The 24,890-nt window shown below is 37.8% G+C and overlaps 1 protein-coding gene across 9 annotated transcripts in view; it reads left to right on the top strand.

Annotated features, from left to right (window-relative positions):
- The window catches only part of ARL15 (ARF like GTPase 15), a 224,384-nt gene that overhangs the window by 147,433 nt on the left and 52,061 nt on the right, over positions 1–24,890 (top strand). The window contains exon 6 of one of the 9 annotated variants that reach the window (XM_085567936.1): positions 1–24,890. This exon is cut by the window's left edge and continues 45,583 nt beyond it; it is cut by the window's right edge and continues 16,257 nt beyond it. The exons of the other annotated variants lie outside the window; for them this stretch is intronic. The gene's annotated coding sequence lies outside the window, so the exon portion shown is untranslated. 9 annotated transcript variants of the gene reach the window in all.

The following is a 24,890-nucleotide window of genomic DNA, read 5'->3' as shown; positions in this document are numbered from 1 at the left end:
GAAGAACAGACCTGCCACTGGCAATGCTCCAGCCCTGCAGATGTGAGGCGGAGGAGGTTTTGCACGATTAGGGGAGTGGAGAATATGCTGCATTCAGCCTTGGAAACTCTGCCCTCGTTTACAATCCTAGGTTGCTTAATATGGGTAGAAGGTGGCAGAAACTAAGAATATTTCATAAAATTGTTTAGGCAAAAAGTGAAAGCAAAAGATGAAAACAACAGAAGTTGAACTATGCTTGCAGCGATTTAGAAAGTGATCATAGTTCAACCTATGTACAAAAAGGCTTCACAAAAATGTTTAAATAAATGTTTAAAATGTCACTTCACAAAAATGTTTAAATAAATAAAGATCCATAATCTTAAACTGGCCCCATTAAAACTGTGAAACTGTGTTTTGAATGAATGGTTTTAATGGTTGGTTTGCCATGTATTTTTGATGTCACTGAAACACAGCTCTCTCGTGGTGCACCAGACATTTTAAAGTGGTTTATCGCAGTTATCTTGGCTACCACCACTATTCTGTATTGAGCCAATGGGACTCTTCACTACTCCAGTGAAGTTTTCTAACCACTGAAATGCAACACAACAAAAACCACCGTAGCTTACCTTATGCACTTCTTGAAATGGATAACCCAGATCCTTACTGCCTTGTCTCATTTCTTGAGGGAGGGGGTGGCTTTGTGTAGTTTTTGTTGGGTTTTTACCTCTTGATGTTGGTCTCCCTCCATAAAAGGCCCTTGGACTCATATTTCTTAATTAGTAAAAAATAATCTCAAACTTAACAGTATTGTTTTAATAAGTAGAATGCACTTATCTAGCTTTTCACCAGTTTTCTTGCTCTCTGGTATGAGCCTTTTTGACTCTCCTTATGGTACCATTTCCTTGTGATGGCCTGCTCATAGGGATGATCCATTTAGCTGCCCTTCTTCTTGTAGTTCATACCCCACTCCCAGGTTCCTTCTTCTTGAAATTTGCCAATTATGCAGCTCAAGACATGAACTAGCCATTTGTTACTTGGCTGGTGTCTCCTTCTTCTCTTTCCTCCCAGATGATATGTGTTCTTCTTGTGTTTTCACTCTTGCTGTGTTTGTGTAGCACTTATCAAAACAGACCTAAACAATGTAATGGATGTATGTGTCAATGATAATCAAAGCCACAGTGTTTAAACTTCTTTGTGAAGTTTTGGGTTTCCTCAGTGTTCTGAGGTGTGTTTGGAAACAATTAGGTCTGTTTTTTGGAAAGAGATCCTTCAGAGTAGGAACAGTTTTTCTTAATCCATGCTTAAAAATTCCAAAGGGAAGTTTTCTGTTGAGTGGTTTAAATAGTTCTGGGAAATGACAATCTAGATTAATTTTTCTACATTCCAACTTTGCATCTGAACGATACTATTTCTGAAATACAAATTAAATAGCTAGTGTAATAGCCCTCGGACAAATGCTGAGTCTAATAGGCAGGTCTGTATTATAGTTGCACCTCTACCGGGACACAGGTTTCAATCAGGATTTGTCATATGTAGTATGTATGTTTTGCTAAAACCATTTGCAAATAACTGCATCTGTTAGCTATTGGTGTCCTTGCTTAATTGGCAAGTTTAAAATAACTGCTTATACTTATGTGCTTCTGATTCTTTCTTTTGCAAAACAGATGAACCTCTGTATTCCAAGAATTGTTCCAAATCATATTTTCTGGCAGTGCTTCTTTAGCCATTGTATGAATTAAAATGTGCTTTCCAGCACTTGCCTAAGTTGTCAGAAAAGTCTCTATAGAATTGACATGCAAACAGTTTTTGCAATATATATATATTTTTTTTTAAGCAATGTTAAATTTTCTTGAGCAACATCTCTTGTTTTGACTAGTGAAAGATCTAAAAATACACTACTGTATTGACTGAACTAATTACATTTCAGATCTAGCCACTACCATCTGGATCTCTCTCTTTCTGGTTACATTTTCATTGCACAGATTGCACATGAGTGATTAGTACCATGAATGAGTTGTCCAAATTTTGTTCTGGGTGTTAGCAGCAGCTCTGCAGAGCTGCACACAAGTTGTTCCCTTTCTCTTCTTCTGTGGATACTGTGTTTCAGTCGGGGAGTCCTCAAGTCAGTAGTGATGTGAAGAAAGTGGGGACAGTCCAGTGGCAAGCTGCCAGGGTAACCAGGACCCACCTTCTAAGCAAGAGAGACTGCAAGGAAGCTGGGTTTCTCTTGTCTGGCAAAGAGAAGGCTGAAATGCACTAAGAATACTTGAGAAACAGTTAGATAATGAAATCAAACTCTGCTTGGTAAAGCCAGGTGACATCAGGAGTAATAGCCAGAAGCTGTGTGTTGGGTGGCTCAATATGGACACTGGGAGAGGATCTTCCCCAGCAGAATCATGGTGGCTCTCAGACAGAGGAGTTATGGAGTCTACCTTAAGGGATTTTCAAGACTCACAGAGATAAAGCCACAACTAACCTGGTATTATTCCAGGCTTGTGCCTGAAGTCACACTGAGTGAGCTACGGAGGTCCCATTACCCTTTGCTGGGGCTTCCTGATGCTCATGAACAGAGCTGAGTGAGATCTTGATTCCTACCAGTGAATAATGGACAAAACTCTCTGCTCAAGGCAAATGCTCTGCCAGGCCACAGGTTTCAGCCCTTGGTAAGTAGCTATTATGTAACTGAAACTTCCTTAAGGTTTTCAACCCACTCGTCACTTAAACTGGGAATTTTTCATTCCTGGCTGTAGTGTATAGCATGTACCTGAGGAGTACAGTTTAGTTCTGATAGATTGCTGGCTAATGGGCATGCTGCCTGAAGGAAGCCTAGCTGAAGCTATCGAGGTCAGGCTGAAGGGTCTCCTGCACTTGAGTGAAATGTTCTGTACCACACATATATACTAGGCAGCAATGCTTGCATGAAGTCCTAAAGTAACTCTTGACGATACTGTGCACTTCTCTGTTCTGTCTGCTGTTTCTAAGATCATTTTAACATAGTCTTTTCCCTGTCATACTTGTAACATATATATTTTTGCTGCTAGCAGAATGTCACAGGTAATAGCTTGTGGATAAAACACTGAAACTAGAGAGAAAACTGGATGGCTTGACTGGTGCCATCCATGAAAAAGAAAGGTCTTTTATTTATGTACCTAATGAATAGTGAGCTAGTGTTGCTTCTGAAAGATCTGTGTTAAGTTTCCAAAACATAGGAGGTTTAAATTTTGCCACTCCAAGTCACATGATTTGTTGTAGAAAGTGTTCAAAAAGCAGCAATCCAAAGTCATGCAGTCCACCAGCATTAGCAAAAATGGTGACCTTTGTTTTTTTTACTTGAACCAGCCAATAATTTGAGAAGAAACGGATTTTAGGGGAGACTGTCAACAACAAATAAGGTATGAGGAAGTGATAATCAAATAATGTACTTTAGAGAGATATGAAAAATTCTCAAATCGATCCAGTGATGAATAGGTTGAAAAGATGGAGAAAGTTTAAGTTAGATACTGAATTTAACAAGTCATCTTGATTTTTTCTTTTTTTTTTCTCCTGCCAGCTATGTCCTTGTCCAGTTTCTTCTCCAAGCTACAAGATTTTGTTACCAGTGGTGGTACTAACACTGTTGTTGGAGCCAGAGGATATACATGTCTTTGCTATAAACAGAATCAGTGAAATTCTGCATCTCTCAGTGTAACTTACTTTCTTTTCAGAGAGAGATTTTTGTTATAGGATGTCTCCATGGTCCATTTTATAGTGCAGCCACGCTGTAACATGGGAAGGTTGTAAACTTTTTCCAGTCATTCTGTTGCAGAATGAGACAAATGGGATACTTCCCAAGAAGTGAAAACTTGCACTAGTTCTGCTTCCACACTGCTAGCAGTTTTCTGTCCCATTATACTGTTTGTCAGTCAATGCTACATTAACATCCAATATCATTTTCTTCTCCAATTATTTTCCTTGAGTTTACAAAGCAAGTCTGAAACATTTTTTTTTTTTTTTTTTTTTTTTTTGTATAGGTCTGTTTTTTGTGTTTAGTCATTGGGCCAAAGCAGCTTCTCTTCAAGAGGGATCAAAAACAGTTTGTCAGTGATAGCATGAGGTTTATGACCTGCTCCATGGGGCATAATTAAATGTGGAATTCAGCCCCTTCTTGCAGAATAACTTTGACACATCTGGTTTAAACAGTTTTAGTGCAGTGAGGAGATAAGTAGAAGTTTCTTTGCACAGTAGATTAGTTTCAGATGAGGTATAGGATCCTCTGAAATTCAGGTTCACAGAAGTAGTACACCAATGGGATAGCCACCCAAGGAAAGTACAAAGTCACCCATTGAATAGGTTAAAATAAATGGTAGGCCTGCAGTGCAATAAAATAAAAAAGAAAAAAAAAAATAAATGTTCTGTCACAGTCCCAGAAGGAAATGTAGGGCAATTGCCCAGAAAAGGAGAAGGACCAGTGCTGAATTCTTTTACAAAATCCCTGTTCTTTCCCTGCTTTCTTTGCCAGAGCACCTCTGATCCAGTTTTATTCCATGTTCCCCTTCAGTATGTTTATGTTTTTACAGATATAGCACGTTTTTATGGCACCCACTAAAGTTATCTGCTGTGAAATTCAATTATTTAAATACGTTGTCCTTTTGTTACCCTTTTCTAATGGATTGCCAATACATATTGCTTTCTCATCAGATACTGATAGTCCCTTTAGTAGACTTTCCTATTCTGTAAAATGGTGATGAACACACAATATGGCTTATAGGTAGTGCAGTACAAAGTAGTTGTTTCAGCACTTTGCTCTCAAATAGAAAAATACAGTTTGTGTCTGCTTAATATTCACTAGGCTATCCAGTGTTTAAGGCGTATTTCTGGTAGGTGACTATGAACATTCAGACATATCATTGCTGCATACATTTTACAAACATATTTTTCCTCATTTTGAGGAAAATTAAGATATGAAGGAGAGTTTTATCAATATATGTGTGCATTAAGGCAGTATTTGTGAAGGCCTTATGAAGTCTTAACACGAACTGTGTGTTTATTGTGTTAAAAAGTAGAATACATAGTATGAATTTCTGACTGCTGGAAGTTAGCAGACTGGTATAAATAAAGCATGGGACATCATGTAGATTAATTTTTATGTAAATTATTTCTAGTTCACATTTTATTGCTTAAGCAATCCTTAGTTGTGTGTTTTGTCAAAGATGACTTGTTAAGAATCTGAGATATATGATATTTAGGTGGTTGGTTGTAAAATCTGTGAAGTAGCTCAAGAAATATCTCACTTTTGCACAGACAGCAGAAATACAATAGTTCTTGACCAAAAGTTGAAGTGATTTAAATGTTGAATGAATGCAAGTGTGCTAGCAAAGTACTTTTGTCTCCTGTCTCAGGGGAGGTAGAGGAGGGAGATCTTTGTGTAAGCAAAGGCACAAGGGTTATTGGTGTGTTAGAAACCATGGAAGTATCTTAGGAATGGTCACAAAGGACTTAGAGTTTCTTTCCCCCAAAAGGTAGTGGGATCAATAGTCTGTGCGCACCTATGCCTGCAGCATGGGAAACAAACAGAAGGAGCTGGAAGTCTTTGCACAGCACAAAAATCATTACATAGTTGCCATCATGGAAACATGGTGGGAAGAGTTGCACAACTAAAGTGCTGTAGTAGAGGGTTAAAAATTCTTCGGAACAGATTGGCAAGGAAAGAGGCAGTGACGTAGCCCTCTACTTTAGGGCATGTTTTGATTGTCTAGATCTTAACAATAGTGACAAGAGGATTGACTGTTTATGAGTAAGGATCAGGAGAAGGATGGCAAGGCAGATATCCTTCTGGGAATCTGTTAGAGACTGCCCAACCATGATAGGGAAGCAGATGAAATATTCTATAAACAGCTTGAAGAAGTCTCACAATCGCTGGCACTTGTTCTTGTGGGGGGCTTCAACTTAGCACATGTCTGCTGGAAATTCAATACAGTGGAGAGGAAACAGCTAAATAAATTTCTGGAGTGTGTGGAAGACAATTTCCTCACACAGCTGGTGTGTGAACTAGTGAGGGAAGATGCCCTGCTAGACCTGCTGTTTGTTAGCAGAGAAGGAATCGTAAGTGATGTGGTGGTCAGAGGCCATCTTACGCACAGCTATCATGAAATTAAAGAGTTTTCAGTTCTTGAACAGGTAAGGAGGAGGTTCAGCAGAACTGCCATTCTGGACTTGCAGAGGGTAGCCTTTGGCCTGTCAAGGAATCTGACTGACAGAGCTCTTGGGAGGCAGCCATGAGGGGCAAAGGAGTCCAGGACAGCTATTCAAGGAAGAAATCCTGAAGGTGTGGGAGCAGGCCCTCCAGTGTGCTGAAACACAAAAACTAACAAACAAAAGACAAAAACTAACTGAACAAAACTAACTGAACAGAGGGCTTTGGCTGGAACTCAGGGGGGAAAAAAAGAGTTTGACCTTTGGTAGAAGGGGCAGGCAACTGAGGGAGCCTACAAGGATGTTGTGAGGTTATGCAGGGAGAAAATTAGAAGGCCTAAAGCCCAGCTAAAACTTAATCTGGCTACTGACATAAAAGGCACTTATTTATACAAACACAAGTGTTTGTATAAATATCTTAGCAACAAAACACAGACTAAGGAGACTCTCCATTTATTGACTGCAGGGGGAAACATAGTAACAAAGGATGAGGCAGAGGATGTGGTACTTAAAGCCTGTTTTTCCTCAATCTTTAATAGTAAGATCAGTTGTTCACTCAAGACTATGAGGCCAGATGGGAACCACCAAAGGGTACTGAGAGAACTGGCAGAAGTGGTCACCAATCCACTTTGCATCATTTACAAGCAGTTTTGGCAAGCTGGTTGGGTCCCAGACAGCCTTCCCAGAGGCTAGCAAGTATAATGCCAATCTGCAAGAAGGACTGGAAGGAGGATCTAGGGAACTATAGGCCTGTCATCCTGACCTCAGTGCTGGAAAGGTCATGGAGCAGTAATTTGACTGCCATCACACAGCATGTACAGGATACACCAGGTATTAGGCCCAGGTAGAAAGGCAGATCTCTGCTTAGCCAGAGATCCTTGCTGATCACCTTGTGTACCAGACTGCCTGCCTGGTAGATGAGGAAAAGGCTGTGGATATTGTCTATCTGGACTTCAGTAAAACCTTGGACACCTTTTCCCACTTCACTGTCCTGGAGAAGTTGGCTTATGGCTTGGACAGGTGTACTCTTCACTGGCTGAAAAACTGTCTGGATGGCCAGTCCCAGAGGGTGGTAATAAATGGGGTTACATCCAGTTGGTCACTAGTGGAGTTCACCAGGGCTCATTTACCTCTTTATCAATGACCTGGATGAGGGGATGAAGTGCATCCTCAGTCACTTTGTACCTGGCACCAAGCTGGGTGAGAGTGTTGATCTGCTGGACAGCAGGAAGGCTCTGCAGAGGGATCTGGACAGGCTGGACTAATGGGCTGAGCTTGAGGTTCAACAAGACCAAGTACCATGTCCTGCACTTCAGCCACAAGACCTCAGGTAGCTCTACAATCTTGTGAAAGTGTGGCTGTAAAGACAGTAGAGGTGTCTGAACATGAGCCAGGGTGTGCCCAGGTGGCCAAGAAGGCCAAGGGCATCCTGGCCTGGATCAGCAATGGTGTGGCAGCAGGACCAGGGCAGGGATTGTCCCCCTGTGCTGGGCACTGGTGAGGCCACACCTCGAGTGCTGTGTCCAGCTCTGGTACATCACTGCAGGAAAGACACTGAGGAGCTGGAGTGAGCCCAGAGAAGGGCAATGGAGCTGGGGAAGGGTCTGGAGCACAAGTCCTGTGAGGAACAGCTCAGGGAGCTGGGGGTGTTTAGCCTGGAGAAAAGGAGGCTCAGGGGTGACCTCATCACTCTCCAGAACTGCCTGAGACGAGGTTGAAGTGATATGGAGGTTAGCCTCTTCTCCTAGATAACAAGTGTCAGGATGATAGGAAATGCCCTCAAAGTTGTGCCAGAGGAGGTTTAGATTGGATACTAGGAAAAATTTCTTTACCTAAGTGGTTGTCAAGCACTGGAGAAGTGGTCCCTAAGTGGTGGACTTGACAGTGCTAGGTTAGTGGTTAGACTCAATGATCTTAAAGATCTTTTCCAACCTAAACAAGTCTATGATTCTATGATTTTTAAATTTATTTGAGAGTGCACATGGTTTAAGTCAGCGTAGGTGGTCTAAGGAAGGCCATTTCAGATGTGGAAAAGGGGTAGTGTTTTCATTCCCTTGTGCTGTATGTACAGTATCATGGTTCAAGCTAAACTATTTCCAAAGTAATTGGAACACAAGGAAGTTGGTTACTAGCAAATTAATTTGACCCGCCTCCTGTTGTAAATCTTTTACTCTCTAGAGAGGATGCATTTTTTTTTAAAAAAAAGGAATTAAAAAATGTAAAATAGAAAAGTAAAGTAGAAATGTGTCATTCTATTAAGTAATTAAGTATCTGACTTCTTTTTATGATAATACATTTGGGTGGTCTGTTCTTGAAACACTTGATTTGTTAGGAAACATTACCATTTCCGCAAGTAATCTCTAAGTCCTAAATATTTTGAAAAAAATTTGCATTGCGGTATTTCATCAGTGCATTACTCACCAGTTAAACACTCTAAACTGCTGTCGCTTGGCATTGGAGAGGGCTTCCAGGTTTTTTTCTATCAGCAAAAACTGCTGTAAATTATTGCTTGGCAGAGTGTAAAGAATAAATGCTAGAAAACCAGATGATATAAGAGAAAATAAATGGGAAGACTTGAATTTCATTTTACTTTTCCTTGGAAAAAAAAGTCTCTGTAGTTTACAAAACATATGAAGTTTGAAATTGCCTTCAGCCACAATGTTTGTTTAGGTGTAGTGACCCTTTTGTATCCTTGTTGTAGATTCCTCTCAATCAGCACAATTCTTATTGTCCCCACTGGACACTGAAGAGATTTAGCGGCTTGCTTGCTGCAATGAACCTCAATGATTTTGAGGTTAGGCATGTTGCCACTGAGACTAGCATCATTTTAACTGACAGTGACAGTAAACTGATGACTTTTTTGGATTAAAAAAAAAACTTTTCAAATATACTAAACATTATGCCAATGTTCATAAAAATGAATAGGTTTTAATAGCATTACTACAACCAAAGCAATCTACTCCAAACTAAATTTTGTAGTCAGATGATTGTCAAGTTCTCATTCTGTGCACAAATGTTTAAACTTTAGGTACCAGCAGGAAACAGCTAATGCACTAGATACTTCCTATAGTTTATAGTTGGTGAAGGGTCAGTATTAAAGTGTTTCTGTGTTGCAGTTGATGAAAGCAGTCTGTGATGATTTTTCCCAAGCCTGATTTGCAACACTCTTGGTGTACTTTTCTAAATTCATAAACATCTGTAGAATCAATTTTTGCAAAAGAAATATACTCATGGAAAACCAAATTGGCCTTTTGAAAAATTACAAAGGAAAAGAGAAACAAAAATAAAACCAAAATCAAATTATACTTATTTGCTTATAGTTTTTTAAATATCGGCATTCTTCTCAGTTTATTTTCCATGTGGTTCCACTGCTATTAAGTTACAGGTTTGGTTATAAAATAGAAATGGTGATTACAGTTGAAGTAATCTGATGCTTGAGTTATTAGGAAATTTAGGACACTGTTACATTTCCTTCTTTAAGACATTCGGGAATCATTATGCTATCATCCCTTTCTTCCAAACAAGAGTGAAGGCGGGATGTGAAATGAGAGCCTTTGCTTCCTTCACTTTTACTCTGTGCATGCTGCTGTAGCAGCAACCAAGCTGTGTGGTGTGAGTAGTTAAAAACTGTAGCTGTGTCCTCAAAATAGGAATTTCGTCTCTTGCTCATGTGGCCTGAGCTCACACAGTAGAAGTGTCCTGATGAGCACTTAGAAACCTATGAAGAGATTACACATTTCGTTCATAGGTAGGAACTGTGCTCAAGAGAAAAATCTCTCTAGGGAAAAAGCAAAATCCTCCCTTGTTATGGCTCAGAGATATGCTGATGCTGCCTGCTAATGCTCAAGTTTCTGCTGACTGTCTAGACGGTTTTCCTTCGGTAACTCTGCTTTTGTTTCTTATGATGCACTGTGTCTGCAAAGACTGTGCTGATCACCTACAAGAACATTCTCTGTGGCTTGATTAAGTCAAAGCAATCAGAAACTGTAGAGGAAGGTTTTTCCTATAAGGTTTGTTTTGAGTCTGTAGTCATATGCCTTCAACAAGTTCATCATCCTTGAAGTTAACAATAAAGGTTTTGATTTAAATAGAAAGATTTTACAGTGCACAGCTCCTACTGTTCACAATAATTTTGCCTCTTTTGAGGGGGAAAATGCCAATGCTAGGATCTTGGTAACTCTTTAACTGTATTATTTCTCAAGCCAGTACAACTTGAGTGCGTACACTGTGCATTTACTGTTGTAGATCTTTGTATAAGTGAACTATTTTTTAAAAAACAGAAACCTCCACAGGAAAACATCTACTCTCACTCAAAAAATCCAATCAGACCATGCATTACTCTTGACCAATATCTCTGTGAGCTGGTAATAAAGCAGATACAACAGTTCAAGAAAATGCAAGCCTGTATTGGAGATATGAGAAAAGGGAGAAATATTGCTGCCTTGTGAAAAAAAGGCATTACTTTAGCTGCTGCAGACTCTTAATGTCATTTTTCTAAAATCCTGGACTCGTAGGTCACTGATATGAATACTTATTATAACTCCCTTTGGGAATGATACTATTAATTTTTCTTTAAAAATTATTTTTTTTACAATAACAGATATGTCTTCATAGCTTTGTTCCTTGGTACCAACAGAAGATATTGTATTTGTTGTGGCAAAAAAAAAAAAAATACCATCTATCTTACTGCCTTTGACTTGAAAGTATACTTACAACAATCAAAATGAAAATGCAGCCAAGTCAGGTTTTGTGAGGAGCTTATGACTATAAGCTGTTTGAGAAGTTACCCCACAAAACAGTGATTACTGGCCCTGAACTCCAATGACATACCCAGCACTGTAAGTGGTCCTTTTTATTTTTGGAGCAAAGTAAAATGTGCTGGTGTAATTTACGGATGAAGACAGTTTAAGTTAACCTTTTCTTTAAGCTGACATATACTAAAGCATATATAATTAACTATTTTATCTTGCTCAAATGAGAATGTGTAATGAGAGTAGAAACATCTGCAGCACAGTACCTATCTACATATCAAACTGTTGAGCAAGAAGATATCTAATTTTCCTTGGTTCTGTTTATATCTGAGGTGTGAAAAAGAAAAGCGCTTTGTACCTAAATCGAGTGCTATGCAAGAGTTGGGATATGTCATGTTCAAGCATTATAAATGAGCATCCTTTAGTATTTTGTTAGTCTTCCTATGATATCTTGGACCTAGATAAAATATTATCTCTTACACAAATCCTTGGTCCTGTTTTGGATCATTCATAATAAATTTCTTTTTTTAATTTCAAAATATATATTATTAATAATTTTAGCGTGTTTTAATTCCTTAATTTGTTTTTATCATAATCCATTAAATTGCACATGAAATGCTCCAAATACATGTATCTTTGAGTTTGCCATGATTATATAATTAAGATAATTTCAGAAAATTAATCAGTCTCCTCTTCGGCTCAATTACATTAGTACTGTATAGAAATATTTATATTTGGATCACATGATTTTTATATTGCCATAGAAGTGTCTAAATGTAAACAGATGTGGAACAGCACTGTGTCCTATGTCTTTAAACTCTATGGGCAGTAGTGCTTCATAGAGCAGTTAGTGACAAGGTTTTATGACATACTGAGCTGAAGCAGTGGCCACTTTGGTGGCCTGAACATGTGAAATAATGCACATCAGAGACTTGCAGAACTGCTGCATGAAGCTCGATCTCTCATTTTCACTTGGTGCCTCTGTGACTCTATCAAAGTCACTTCAATGGCTCGAGCTAGGACACCAGCCTTCCAGCTGAGCTCTGCTCAGCCTGTGGGTGTGTGAGTACTGTGAGTGTATCTGTTAGATGGAGAGTCTGCAGAGGTACACTTAGGGAAAGAGGGTTCACTGCTGAGTAGAAATATATTGCAGCTGCAATGCCACACTCTCCCTTTCTTACCACCTTTTGAATTAATATACTGAACATGAAAGAGTAAATTGAGCTTCTTGTGTCTTTAAACCAGAATGGCTTCATGCCTATGAGCTCACTGGCATGCTGCTCAGAAATTAGTTTGAGTTGTGCCATATGCAGCACCTGCAAGAAGGCAAATGTGTTCAATGGATGAGTAGCAATGGGTTTCCCCAATGTAGTAAAATGAAATGTGACTTCAGACAAAACTTGTTAACTTAGTTGGACCTCTATTGGCAGTAAGCACTGTTCTGTTATCTGCTTCTCTTTTTCACGGACAGACTGTTCTTAAAGCTTTGTCAGGTAGTTCAGTGGATGGCTGCCTTTGTTGTTCAACAAACTCTGGAAAAATTAGTTTTATTTGGGGAAAATATGTTTTGATCAATTATAAAACTCCAGCTGCAGACTGGTGCCTGGATACTGTTTAACACCCTATATGAAACAGCACTGTACCTCTCTAAAGAATCATTTGTATACCCAGGCATGCAACAAAGCATTAAGCAGACATGCAAGTAAATCTCTCCCATAAAAAAGATATTGTGTTATATTGTATATGACCTGCAGCCCAAGACATTTTTATTAGCTGCTTATCCACTGCCACCCCAACCCTACTCTTGTCTGGTACCAACACTCATTATGAATCATCAGGGTTTCTTTCTCTTAATATTTTCTTGCTCTAGTTATGTTCTATTTTTTAATAGTACTTAATTTAATATTAAGAAAAATATTTTTAAGAAGACTTTTTTGTTTTTAAATGGATGATTTCCCTGATTTTTAAGATAGTTAGGATAAGAGAACTGCTGCAAACTGTCTGTCTGGAGTTACTAAATGGCCGAGAGGGTGTCTGTCTGGGTGATCTGTATTCAAATTGTGTCATCTTATCCTCATTATCTTTTTGTGTAATTGTCTGGCAATTTTTCTGAAGGATTCCTTTAGCACAATTCATAATATATGATTCCTGATATTTCATTTTTGTCTGTGTGTCTTAAACCAGAAATATATTCAGTTTGGTCCATGAAGTCCTATTGGGTCATTATTTTTTGTACCATTATGAATTAAGTTCTTTTTCTCCATCTTCTTTTTTTTGTCATCCCTGGATTATTTGTTCACTGGATAGAGCTGATGCCTGAAACTTAGGAGGGGGGCTGTTTTCCCCAGGCTTTCAAAGTGTATTTGTGTTAAATCACAATATCCAAATTTTAATATGGATTTTTTTTCTCACATAATCTAATGATGGTGGAATTTTTAATCAGTTTTGAAGGACCATTCTGAAACAGTCTGATAAATTTGAAAAATATTCCAAAAGAAGCTGTCTGACTAGGTCTGAGATACTCATTAACAAACATCCATAAATTCATAATTGCAGACTGGCTTCCTTGTTTACCGTTTTTCTTTCATAAGGACAATGAGACATGACAGCTAGTCCCAGGGGATTACTGCACTTCTCAGCTGGTTGATGTCACTATGCCTTTAGACCTGCATCTTGCAGAGTAACCAAGGGAATCACTGATCTCCCACAAATGTGCTACCTGTCACGTCTTATTGTCTTAAAACAGACCCGTCTGATTACTGAAATGGAGAAATATTTGTGCATGAGTGTTTAAGCACATCTTAAAAAGACTACCTCTCCTTCTCTAACAGATCCAACATTGAGACACAGTTTAAATTAAAAACGCAGGAAAAACAATTTCTTTTTAAAGACTTCATTTGTCAATCTACATTACTTTATTTGGGTGCTGGGAAAAGCCACCAAACAGTGATTTGTAAGTACATACAGGTCTTCCACTCTAGCAGAACTCTCCTCATTACATATTTTTTACTTGATATCTCTTGAAAATTAAAATTCTTCTGCTTGATCAGTAATTTTTCAAGGTGAAGTGAAAACCCAGTTTCAGACTTTCTCAAATGTAATGGGTTTGAAGTAGAATTGGTTAGAATTTTGTATCTGGGTAAACCCAAGTACTTTTTTGGCCTTTATATTAATGTGTTTTGGTACATTTATTATGATTATTAAATAAATACTGGGTTTGTGTTATAAATTCTGTGGTCTGATCAGGATGTCCCCAGATGCTTCTCAGTTGGCTGCTACGTTTTGGATTCTGGACTGAATTTTAAACTGGTGTTTGGATCTGCTCAACTGTGCCGCTTAAAATCTAATTGTCATTTTTGGACTAAAAGAGCAAGAAGGATTATTCCCCAAAGGTTTGGATGTGTTCATCATTTAGCCTTAAAATTGTTAAGCTTGCAAACAATTTGAACTTGATTATTCTTCTGCAGAGCAGTGTCCTCCAAACAAAAATTAATGGCTGAAACACTTTTGAATATTTCTGGGAACAGAACTGGGCTCCTACAAACTCCTTCCATGTGCTGAGCTTTCTGAATTTTACTCAGGATAGGTATTTCTCATTTATTTGCTATGATGCTTAGATCTTCAGGCCATGTGTCTGGTTAGTCCACAAATGAAGAACGGGTTTAGCCACTGACACATGCCAATCCCTCCTCTGCCAGGAGCCCCTAGTGCAGAAGCACAGCCCAGCAGCCAGTCTCAGGAGGTGCAGCTGAAGGCTTCCCATAGTAGAAGGGCATCAAAATTTCTTGTATTCAAAGCTGGTTTCAGTTTGATCAGTAAGTTAATGAACATTTTACTTGCCTGACTCAGAAATAATTTGCATCTTGCTCTGGCATACTGAGATTCATCAAGTTTCTTGTGCTGAGAATTGTGAAATTGCATATTAATCACTCCAAATGCATTCTTGGTGCTGCTTTCCATTTCCACATCACAGTCTCACTTGCTCTCTGTATCTTCCATCAGCTGGGACACAGTTGTTTGGGAAATGGTGTATTTTAATTGTCAGTTCCTTTGATGTGTAAGGCTTTGATACCTGTGCAACTCAAGGAGGCATGTGTCACGCTCCCAGGGCCTTGTATTTGGGGACCCTGCTGTGACATGGTGTCCCATGCCAAGCTCTGAGAGCCCATCACATCTCTCCCCATGTGTCATTGATCAGCTGCTCTGTGCACACCCTTTTACACCCTTTTGTCTGTCACTGGCCCCTGTCAATTGAATTCTTTTGCAAGATTTGCAAATCCTGCACTATTCTTCCACAAGTACCTACTACCCTCCCAAATATTAAATGCTGGGCTGCTGAAGTAGAAATAAAAACCCCTAAACCTTTTAATTGAGACAAGAAGGAGTTACATGGACTAGTTTCTGAATATTTACTTTTATTACTGATAATAAATCATAAATAATTAGTAAATTATTAGTAATTAGTAAGATGACACACCCTAGTTTTCCTGGTTTGACAGATTTCAGGGAAGATAGCAACCTTTGTCTGGAAAAGTGACATTGTAAGCCATTCCAGTTCCATCTTTAAGTACCTTAAACTGGCTTCTAACATGAGATGTAATCGTGCAAAGACACGAAATATCTCCATAATTACCAGTTTTACGAAGTACTTGAAAATGGTGAGAGGAAGCATATTGCAAATTTCTAAAAATAAATAGTTTGTAAGTCATAATCATTATAAAACAGATTTACTCGAGGAGACAGTATTACACATGTTAAGGGTAGTCTGTCACTTACAGAGTGTAGTACATATGTGACTTGAAAAAGCAAGCCAATAAGAGTTGTATTAATGATGAATTTTATTTCTGTTCTGTCATTTTAAGTGATGAAAAAATTGCAAAAATTAGAAAGGAATTTATAATATTTTTAAAAATTTAATCCTGAGAACATGTTTTTTTTAAAGAAAGCTTAGTTTTTGGAAACATGAACTGATTTTAATTTGTGAAAAAAAAGCAGAAGAATTGACTTCATCAATAGGTAATCTCTCATTTTGACCACCTCTCCAATTGTTTTACTTTTTCTTTCATTACTTTTAAACTTTAATTTCTACTGCTGGCTATGTTGTAAAACTACTAAAATACTATCATTTTCCAGATAATGTTTGTAACTTTTTGGCATGTGTTCCTTCTTCAAACCCCTTAGGATAATCCACAGTTCCACAAAAACATGAGTCAAATACATTACAAATTTCCCTCAGAGAATCTACATATTTTCCAGCTGTTTGGATAGTCTGTATAAAACCTGACCAGACCTCTCATCTCCCAGTATTGTTTTGTGCTTTTATTTTTTTTTACTTTGATTTGTTCAATGTCATAATTTCTAAACTGAGCCAATAATTTCAGTCTCTTTGGTTTTCTTTAAAATATTTGCACTGGACAATAGATCGATCATTTATCCAAAGAAAATTGCATTGTTTTCAACTGTTTCTATTTACAAGCGCAAAATTTCTTACTCATGTAAATGAACCCCCTCTTAAAAACTCCCTAGGGAGTTTCATATATTCTTTATGGATTAAAATATATCTCACTATACTCCTAAATAGACTTCTACTTTTCTGATTGGTTTCAGATAGGTGAACAGAAATTATGAGGGCCATACAAAGCTCTTGGTAGATGTTCCATTTTAAATATTGTTCTGGCAACTGGGTAGCTTGGGTTTTTAAAAACAAAAAAGGGAAAAAATATCCATGTGTAATCATTGCAGTTAATTCTTTGTGTATTTTGTCTGGCAAGGTAGTGTAAATCTAATTGTAATAGTGTTAAAAGATTGGCAAACTGTATAGTAAGCAGCATAAGGTGGGAATTGGGCCTCAGAAGTTTTCCATCTCAATTAGCAAAAATAAGCTTATCCCCCAGTCTGTGTACCCATGATCATTTGTTTTAATAAACCTTCATTGATGATGGAGAAAGAGAATTATATTAAGACAAGGCAGAGTTGTACCAGCTAATATCTGTGAATAATAATATTTCCTGCTCTACTGTTAATTTGTTGCCTGCAATTTGTTGCCTTCCCCCTGCAAGGGGAAGAAAGCAAAGGAGGTTATAACCATAGTAACATTATGTCCCAAATCTCACAATATATTAGATCATACTTGTAAAGTGCTGTATTAAATACAATAGCCAGAAAGCAGGAAAGCATTTCACATTTGAGTTGCCCAGGTCATTCTCGATGGATGCACTAGTTGTATGTTTTTGTGCCCCATGATGGACATGAGTTGCTGGTTCCTCATGAGCATGGGGACTAACACAATAATGGCTCTTTGACATTATCAGCCACAAACTACTCTGGTGTTCAGCAAACTGAGTGGCTTGTAGTTGTAGTACATGGTGCTGCTCTGCTGGCAGCCCTTCTGAGAATCCAAACTCTGTGCCTGGACCAGCTCTGAAGGCCTTGAGATGTCCTATCAGTGCTGGGTTGCTTCTGATACATACCAGTGGTATTCAGCTCTTGCCTTCCTTCCCCTTCCTCTTCCCTTTCTCTGGCTGCTGACCCTCTACAGCTGAGCAGAGAGAATATGTCCTGTTACCCCATCTCTGCTCGCCCTGTTTGCCTCTCTGCTCCAGGATTCCCTGACACTGTCCCTTCTGTAAGTTAGTATCCATCACATAACCCATGCGGTTGCTTATTACTCCTCTATCATCTCTAGGCTTAAATTTTTGCCAAAAAATAGTTTAAAAACTATACTACTGATGTAAAAGCTAGCCTAAGAAATTAGAACTGAACTACTTAAGCAAATAATTGTTCAAGCAGTTATGCTAGCATATTGTAGGGAGAGAAAAGTTCTGACATGCCAGGGAAAGAGCTGGCAGGTGGCAGTGACAGCCAAGTTAATGAATCAGTCTTCTCACAGAGCTCAGCTACAGGCACCACCATCAGCACAGGCCCTGCCCAGCACATGGCACTGGGCTGCCTTCTGCAGGCCCCAGCCCCGCAGTGTGCTCTGTAGCTGTATGCTACTATGTTAAACCACAGTCTGCTATGCTTGGGAAGTCAGCAGTTTCTTGTTTTTGTCCACTGTCTTTTAGAGATGTATAAAGAGTTGGCACCTATGGACTCACCTCCAAAACCAACAAACCTACAAAAAACAAAACCCCAAAACTTCTGTGGAAAAACATCTGTCAAACTGTAATGAATCCTTTCCCTTGCCTCCCTCATCTACAAATAACACACTTGCTTTTGCATCATATATAGGTAACCCAGCAATACTTAAGAGCTGCCTAGGTGTTGTGTCCATGTTCTCTGAGCTTCTCTATATATGATAATTTAAATGTGCTGTGCATTGAATGATTTTTTGAAAGAAAAGTTGTTTTGCAGAGAGCTTTATTCATTGCTATGGAGCCTGAGATAGTTATGGTCAGCAATCCTGGACACAGTGCACAGTGAACATTACTACTTCTGCTAAAAAGCATTGCATGCAGATATCCTCATGATACTCTTTGTAGAATTATGTGTAGATCTTACATAATAGATATTCTGTTTCTAAACTTAAATGTAGAATGAGTTTTGCATACAGTAAAAATTTGAACATACTTGTTAACTCCCAAATTGTGCTAGTGACTACGCTGTGAATTTAGGATGTCTAATAAAATTTTATTTAGTGCTATGCCTGAGGAAGAGGTCAGAGTATGGACATCTTACCACTTTTAAGAAAGTAAGTGCCTACTATTTGGTAAGACTTTGAACTCAAAATAAGTACTGTTGACTGTTTTGCAGAATAGGTGTTCACTGGCTCTTTGAGCTGTGAGAGGCTATTTGCTAGAGTCTTCAGCATTTTCAGTGCTGCTGGTGAAAACATTCTTGTTTTGTGAATCTAACTGATTTACTGGGACATAAGTTATTATTAATCTTTCTCACTATAAAGACTGCATTTAGCTTCTGGCAGTATGCAGCAGTCATTACTGTCACATGTTTCTAATTTCTGAAAATTAATTTTTTTAAGATAAACATGGGGAAAAAAACCCACTCTGGACACTTCATTAACAGGAAAGTAGTTGAAGTTCTGCCATAAACACTTATGAAAAACTGTATAATACTGTTTGGCCCCACATAATTTCCTAGGGAATTCAGATCCCTGAATAAGTAATAGTAGTTTTATAATATTCTGTGACAGAGAATGCTTGTTATGTAAACATAGTTACTAAAGATACTAGAACAGATGTGTTTAATACTATGAATTGATCTTACTTGAGCATAAAAGTGACTGAAGTCCCTTTGAATACTTTTTAATACACCTAATGCTTATGCCAAAAGGCAGAATTTATCTGAACCTTTGAACTTTATTAAGTCTTTTGGTCTTGCATATGCATTTCTGAGCTTTGTCTCTAATTGCAAGCTGCTTGCTTTAGAAAATCAGCCCATAAGCTTTCCTTAACATAAAATTGAATCTTGTTTCCAGTCAGAACAATAAAGCTAGGTGAGCAAGATACTGAACACTTGAGGTAGTATGTTTCTTATGACATCTTGAAAGAAATCTGTATTCTCATATATTCAATGTACCATGCCCTGTTCTGCAAAACACATTCTTAATGAAATTGCTGATGTTATGGCACTTGCCATGAGGAGCAGGAAAAATTGTTAGTGTTACTCTTATTAATGTGTAATTGCCTTGTTAGAAGAATGATGATGCTGTCTAATGATCAGTACAGGACTTTGTTCTCCCCTACACCCACAAGATCTTCAGATTGTAACTACTGGATAGTTCCTTATCTTTGTTTCTGTATTTTGGAGGGGCTGTTATTTCTACTGTAGGGTTATGAGCTTGCCTGTGTTTACATAGCCACAGCCTCTTGGTTAATGGCTGTTATCTTTGACAACAGCATCTGACTGATTTTAAAGGTGACATATAAATCTATGTTTGCAGCAGAGACTTGTTTTGATTTCTGTGATGTAGAAAAAAATTGATTAGGGCTTAAACAATATAGAATATATTTTGATTATTAAGTATTTAAATCAACAGCAGTCTATATTTTACCAGTCTTCATATTTTTATAAGTATTAAAAAACAGTACTGTCAACTGTTTTGTTAATATACTTTTTAAAGATTAATTAGGCAACTAGGAAACCTTTTCTAGCTATGCCAGTATGTGCTCTAACAATGGCATGTTTGCAGCTTCTGGGTAAATAGTAAGTGTAAACATGCTAGTGGCAAATGTCTTTTTGGTTGGGTCATGGCATCTGCTGAATACTTGTTCTTCATCCAGCTTGACTGCTGTACTTGGGTATGGTGGTCAGGAAACTTGAGTGGCTTTGAAAAAATTTGAGAAAGTCCACCATTATTATGTTGACAAGTTTTTGTTTACAATAGGAAGAAATCATTTGCTGAAACTGAAATATGTTGTGTGAACTTGTGAGTTTAATGACACAGCTCTAAAAAAGCCAGTACTTTGCTTTATTTTATGTTGAAAGATTGTTCCTGCAGTAAAGTAATACAGATTATGAAAAAACAGTATTCAAGATGAAATGCTGTACTTCAAAATGTGAAAGAAAAAAAAAAATCTACCAACTTTCTCCAGCCAGTAGAGAAAGATTTTTTATTTGTAGCTAAGACTCCCACAATCTTGGTTTTTTGCAATAATTGCTGTAAAATTTAAAAATATTGTAACTAAGTAAAAAGCTTCTGACAATACTGTTGTTTTTGTATTTTCCTACTCTTTTATGCTAAATAATATATGATCTTTATAGAATAAAATCTACTGAGTGATAAATACAATTTTTTTTTCTTCTCTCAACTCAAAATGTGGCTGAAGATTTAATACAGGAGATGCGATAGTGATGTTCTCAGGTTCTGCACATGAGCTCATGGCAATCAGATAAACAGCTGAGGTCATGGAAGAACCACTTATTTTTTGAAAACTTTTTTTCTTTTTTCCTGTACAATCTTCTTTAACATAGTACTGGGAGGACTGTATGACTTTCAGATTAATTAATTTAAGAGAGTTGGGATCTGGGGTGCCAAACCAGTCAAGAATCTCAGTGCTCCCTCTATTACCAGTATTTAATTCTGAATTAGCAATTAATTCAGCCTTAGAAATGCCTCAGTGCCCTAGAAAATTGCAGCAAGATGGCTTTTTTCCTTAGAATTTTCTATTCCCTGGAACAGGATTTTAGATTTTTGAGCCAGGAATGTGGTGTGAACTCTCATTATTAAAATACATGATTCTTTTATTATTGTCATGTCACAAGTGAGGTTTTCCTTTAAAATAAATGTCCTTTGAAGAATTGTTTTTGAATATTGGTTTCGCAAGAAAACAAAGCTCATGTGACGGTGTTTTCTGCACGTGAGCCTGCTTGTGTGCCCTACTAGCAATAACTTTTGACTCCTGTCCAACTTCAACATTTCAGAGCAGTCTTCTGAAAAACAAATTCACCTCTATAACAATGAATCAGTGCAGGACACAGAAAACCAAATTTTACTTTTTCATCTGCTTATGGAAATGCTTGATTCATATGTAACATATGGGTTTAATTTGTTTCTTTACCAAGTTGGGAAAGGTTATTTTAAAACTCAGGCTTCCATGATTTCGTCTTGGTCCAGACTGGTTTTGTTTTGATGGGGAGTTGTGAGATGACAGATTAAGTTGTCATACAGGTGAACAAGCCAGGAGATCTGCCTCTGTTTGACTGTGTGGACACTGTTTCCAGTTTCTTTGTATGATGTGGCTTGGAAGCGGAGATCTTTGTCTGATATTAGTGACCATATCAGCTATTCTTTCAGTCTTTTTATTTCAAATAGGTATTTTAGATTTTCTGTAATTTACTTGAGAATGTGTTAGATGGTATTGTGAGTATGAGTGTCTGCTGTCCAGCATGACTAGTAAACCATGGATATTTCCATCCTTGCCAGCCCAGTTATCCATAGAATCATAGAATTACATAATGTGCTGAGTTAAAGGGGACCCATCAGGATTAACTAGTCCAGCTCCTAGCCCTGCACAGGACTATCGCCAAGAATGGTGCCATGTGCCTGAGAGCATTGTCCAAATTCCATTTGAACTCTGTCAGGCTTGGTGCTGTGACCACTGCTGTGGGGAGCCTGTTCCAGTACCCAACCAACCCCTGGATTAAGAACCCTTTCCTGATATCCAATCCAAACCTCACCTGACACAACTTCAGGCCATTTCCTTGAGTCCTATTGCTGGTCACAGAGAGAAGAGATCAGTGCCTGCGCCTCCTCCTTCCCTCCCAAGGAAATTGTACCTGCAGTGAGGTCTCCCCTCAGTCTCCTCTTCTCCAGCTGAACAAACCAAGTGACCTCATTTACTTCTTGTACAGCTTTCCCTCAAGGCTCTTCACCATCTTTGTTTCCCTCCATTGAACACTGTCTATAGCTTAATGTCTTTTTTATGTCTTTTTCTTGTGGTACCCAAACTGCACACAGGACTTGAGGTGAGGCTGCACCAGCTTAGACCAGAGCAGGCCATGCCTGCCTCCAAGCTATAACTAGATAACAGAAGAAAGGTGCATTTCTCATTTGAACTATGGATACCTTCTGCTTTCAGTTCAGCATTGGTCCTACAGAAGCTTGGGGAGCTCTTCTGCTCCTACATAATTGTTACTTGCCAGTTTTTGTCTTGTTTTTGTAACAATTTTATCCCAGCCATCCTGTTCTTTCACCTTGGCAAACATAGTATTTCCCATGTGCCTCTGCCCTCCCCAGGGGCAAGTGCAGAGCACCCAGGGGTCTCTCCAGTGGTAGCCAGGCAGTTGCAATGCGCTTCCTCTCCTGTGCTCCTCTTGTCCTGTATTTCCTCATTCACCTTTGCCTCAGGCCATGGACTTGCTTTAAAAAGGAGCTGCTTGTATCCTTATATGGATGCTATTGTAATCTGCTATTTAAAACATAAAGGAATGATCATTATGAGTTAGGTTTTTAGCCTTCCTAAAAATAAACTGTCTGTCTTTGAAAATCAAAGTACATTCCTTTTATTAGAAATATATAGTTTTGCTAAACTGGCAGCAAAAAATAGGAGAAGGACTTTTGGATTTACTAATATCCTGAAACTTCTGTTTACTGAACTATCAAATATAATACTTGTTCAGTCATTTATTCTGATTTTTTACATTGAAATAGTATAAGAGTCATTACTATTAGTATCTGTGGTGAGAGTTTAGGGAAAATCTCTTCCTTATTATTCAAATCTGCAGGACAACAGAAAGGTTGATCAAGTCCTGGTGTCCCCAGTCACATCTTTTTTTCTGTTTCTTTCATTTGTAACTACTTGACATGAATGATAAGGAGGTTGGTAAAAGCTTTCTGATAAAATTTTGTTGTTTGACTCTTACATTGAGGGTGTGTTTAGAAGATACTGCTGTTCAGCATAAAGCAGTCTTTTTCTTTTAAATATGTGCTGCAGGACAGACTCTGAATTCAGGTTGCACTTAGCACCTTGATGTCAGGCTCGTTCTGTTTGGTTTAGTTTAGTTAATTTTCTACTACAGCTAAAACACCAATGTTTTGTCTAGTAAGAAATGTGTTATGAGTTTCTGCAGGAAAAAAATATGTCATGTTTTGTTTCTGCAGATAGGTTTTATGGATTATTTCCTTCTTTATCTACCATCTGTTGTTGACTCCTGTTCTCTTGGTAGGTTCTTCCCACCCAACTCTCCCAATATTTCCTTTTTTAGCAAATACATAACGTAGCTCTTTTTTCTGTGTGACCCGGAAGAATTCAGTAAGTTGTTCAGTGTATTTGCCACTTGGATTAAAAAAATGCGTGAAATTCAGTGATTAGAGTCTGTAAAAATATTTATATTACTTTAGACCCCGACCAAATATCTTCTGAGTGCCTAATATCTTCTCCTGGAACTGAAAGTGATTTTTGTTTTTCAAGAATAAAAATAAAATGTCCATAGAAAAAAGTTGGAAGAGTCTGTTCATTAACAAAAGGAAAGTTGTTAATATCTTATCCAACTTCTGAGTTAGAAAGAACTAAGTGAGAAGTAAGTTCTTAGTACATCTGGCTTTGCTCATTTGAATTAGAACATAGGCTATGTATTTTGAAGGGAGACATATAAATTTAAAAAAAATAAGTGCTTGTACATGGCATAAAATAATTGAGAATTTTATTTCCCTCCTTTTTGTATTCTGTCATTTAAAAATGTCAATTTTATATGTAACATGGTACTAAGCCTAGATTGACAGGTATGTCACACTACTGGAAAGAAAAAAAATTTGAGAAATCTGTAGTTGCAATATGTAAACTGACCATTTCAATGTAATTTCATTCATTCCAGTTAATTGTACTAAACCACAGGGGAAAAAAAATTTATTTTGATTGACATCTTCACATATTGATAGCTTGGATAACTCTGCCATAAATTTAACTCTGTCATTAACAGGAGTGAAAAATATATTAAATTTTCCACCCTGTTATATCAGATGTGCTTTTTGATTGTAACATCTGGGTTGTTGTACGTTTTTCATTACAGCTGTATCCTGTACAAAAATGCTGCTAAAATAGTCATATCTAAGTATTGGTTTAGACAAGGAATAGATACAGATTTTGAGGGAAATGCTTTAGGAACTGCATGAGATATTTTATTTCAGTAGCATAGAGGTTGATATAGCTTCATTTACTCTTAGCAAAGGTGAGTGATTACATTCTTGTCAAAGAAACATAGTTATGAGAAGAATAAGTCTTAGATTGGAATGGTGAAGTATTTTTTATCTACTTGCAAAGAAGTAGCATAAAGCAGGTTTGTTTTGTGAAATGACAGTGTTATCCTCCAATATCCGTGTCAGTACATCTTACTCAACTAAAACGACTTTAGTGTTAACCTGCTGTACTTACTAGAAGAGCGTGGTTTAAATTTAAGTACAACTGTGGTGACAAAGTTCTTTGTTTGAATGGTTTTACATCAGATGGTTATGTCCCCTTGCCTTCTGGAATGATACAAAAAGCATTCTGCTCAATATATTGAGATTCAAGTAGTCAAATTGGCAGGAAAATT

Source organism: Lonchura striata, chromosome Z, assembly GCF_050655825.1.
Source record: "Lonchura striata isolate lonStrDom1 chromosome Z, ASM5065582v1, whole genome shotgun sequence".
Taxonomy (NCBI): Eukaryota; Metazoa; Chordata; class Aves; order Passeriformes; family Estrildidae; genus Lonchura; species Lonchura striata.
This window is presented reverse-complemented; position numbering and strand designations above follow the sequence as displayed.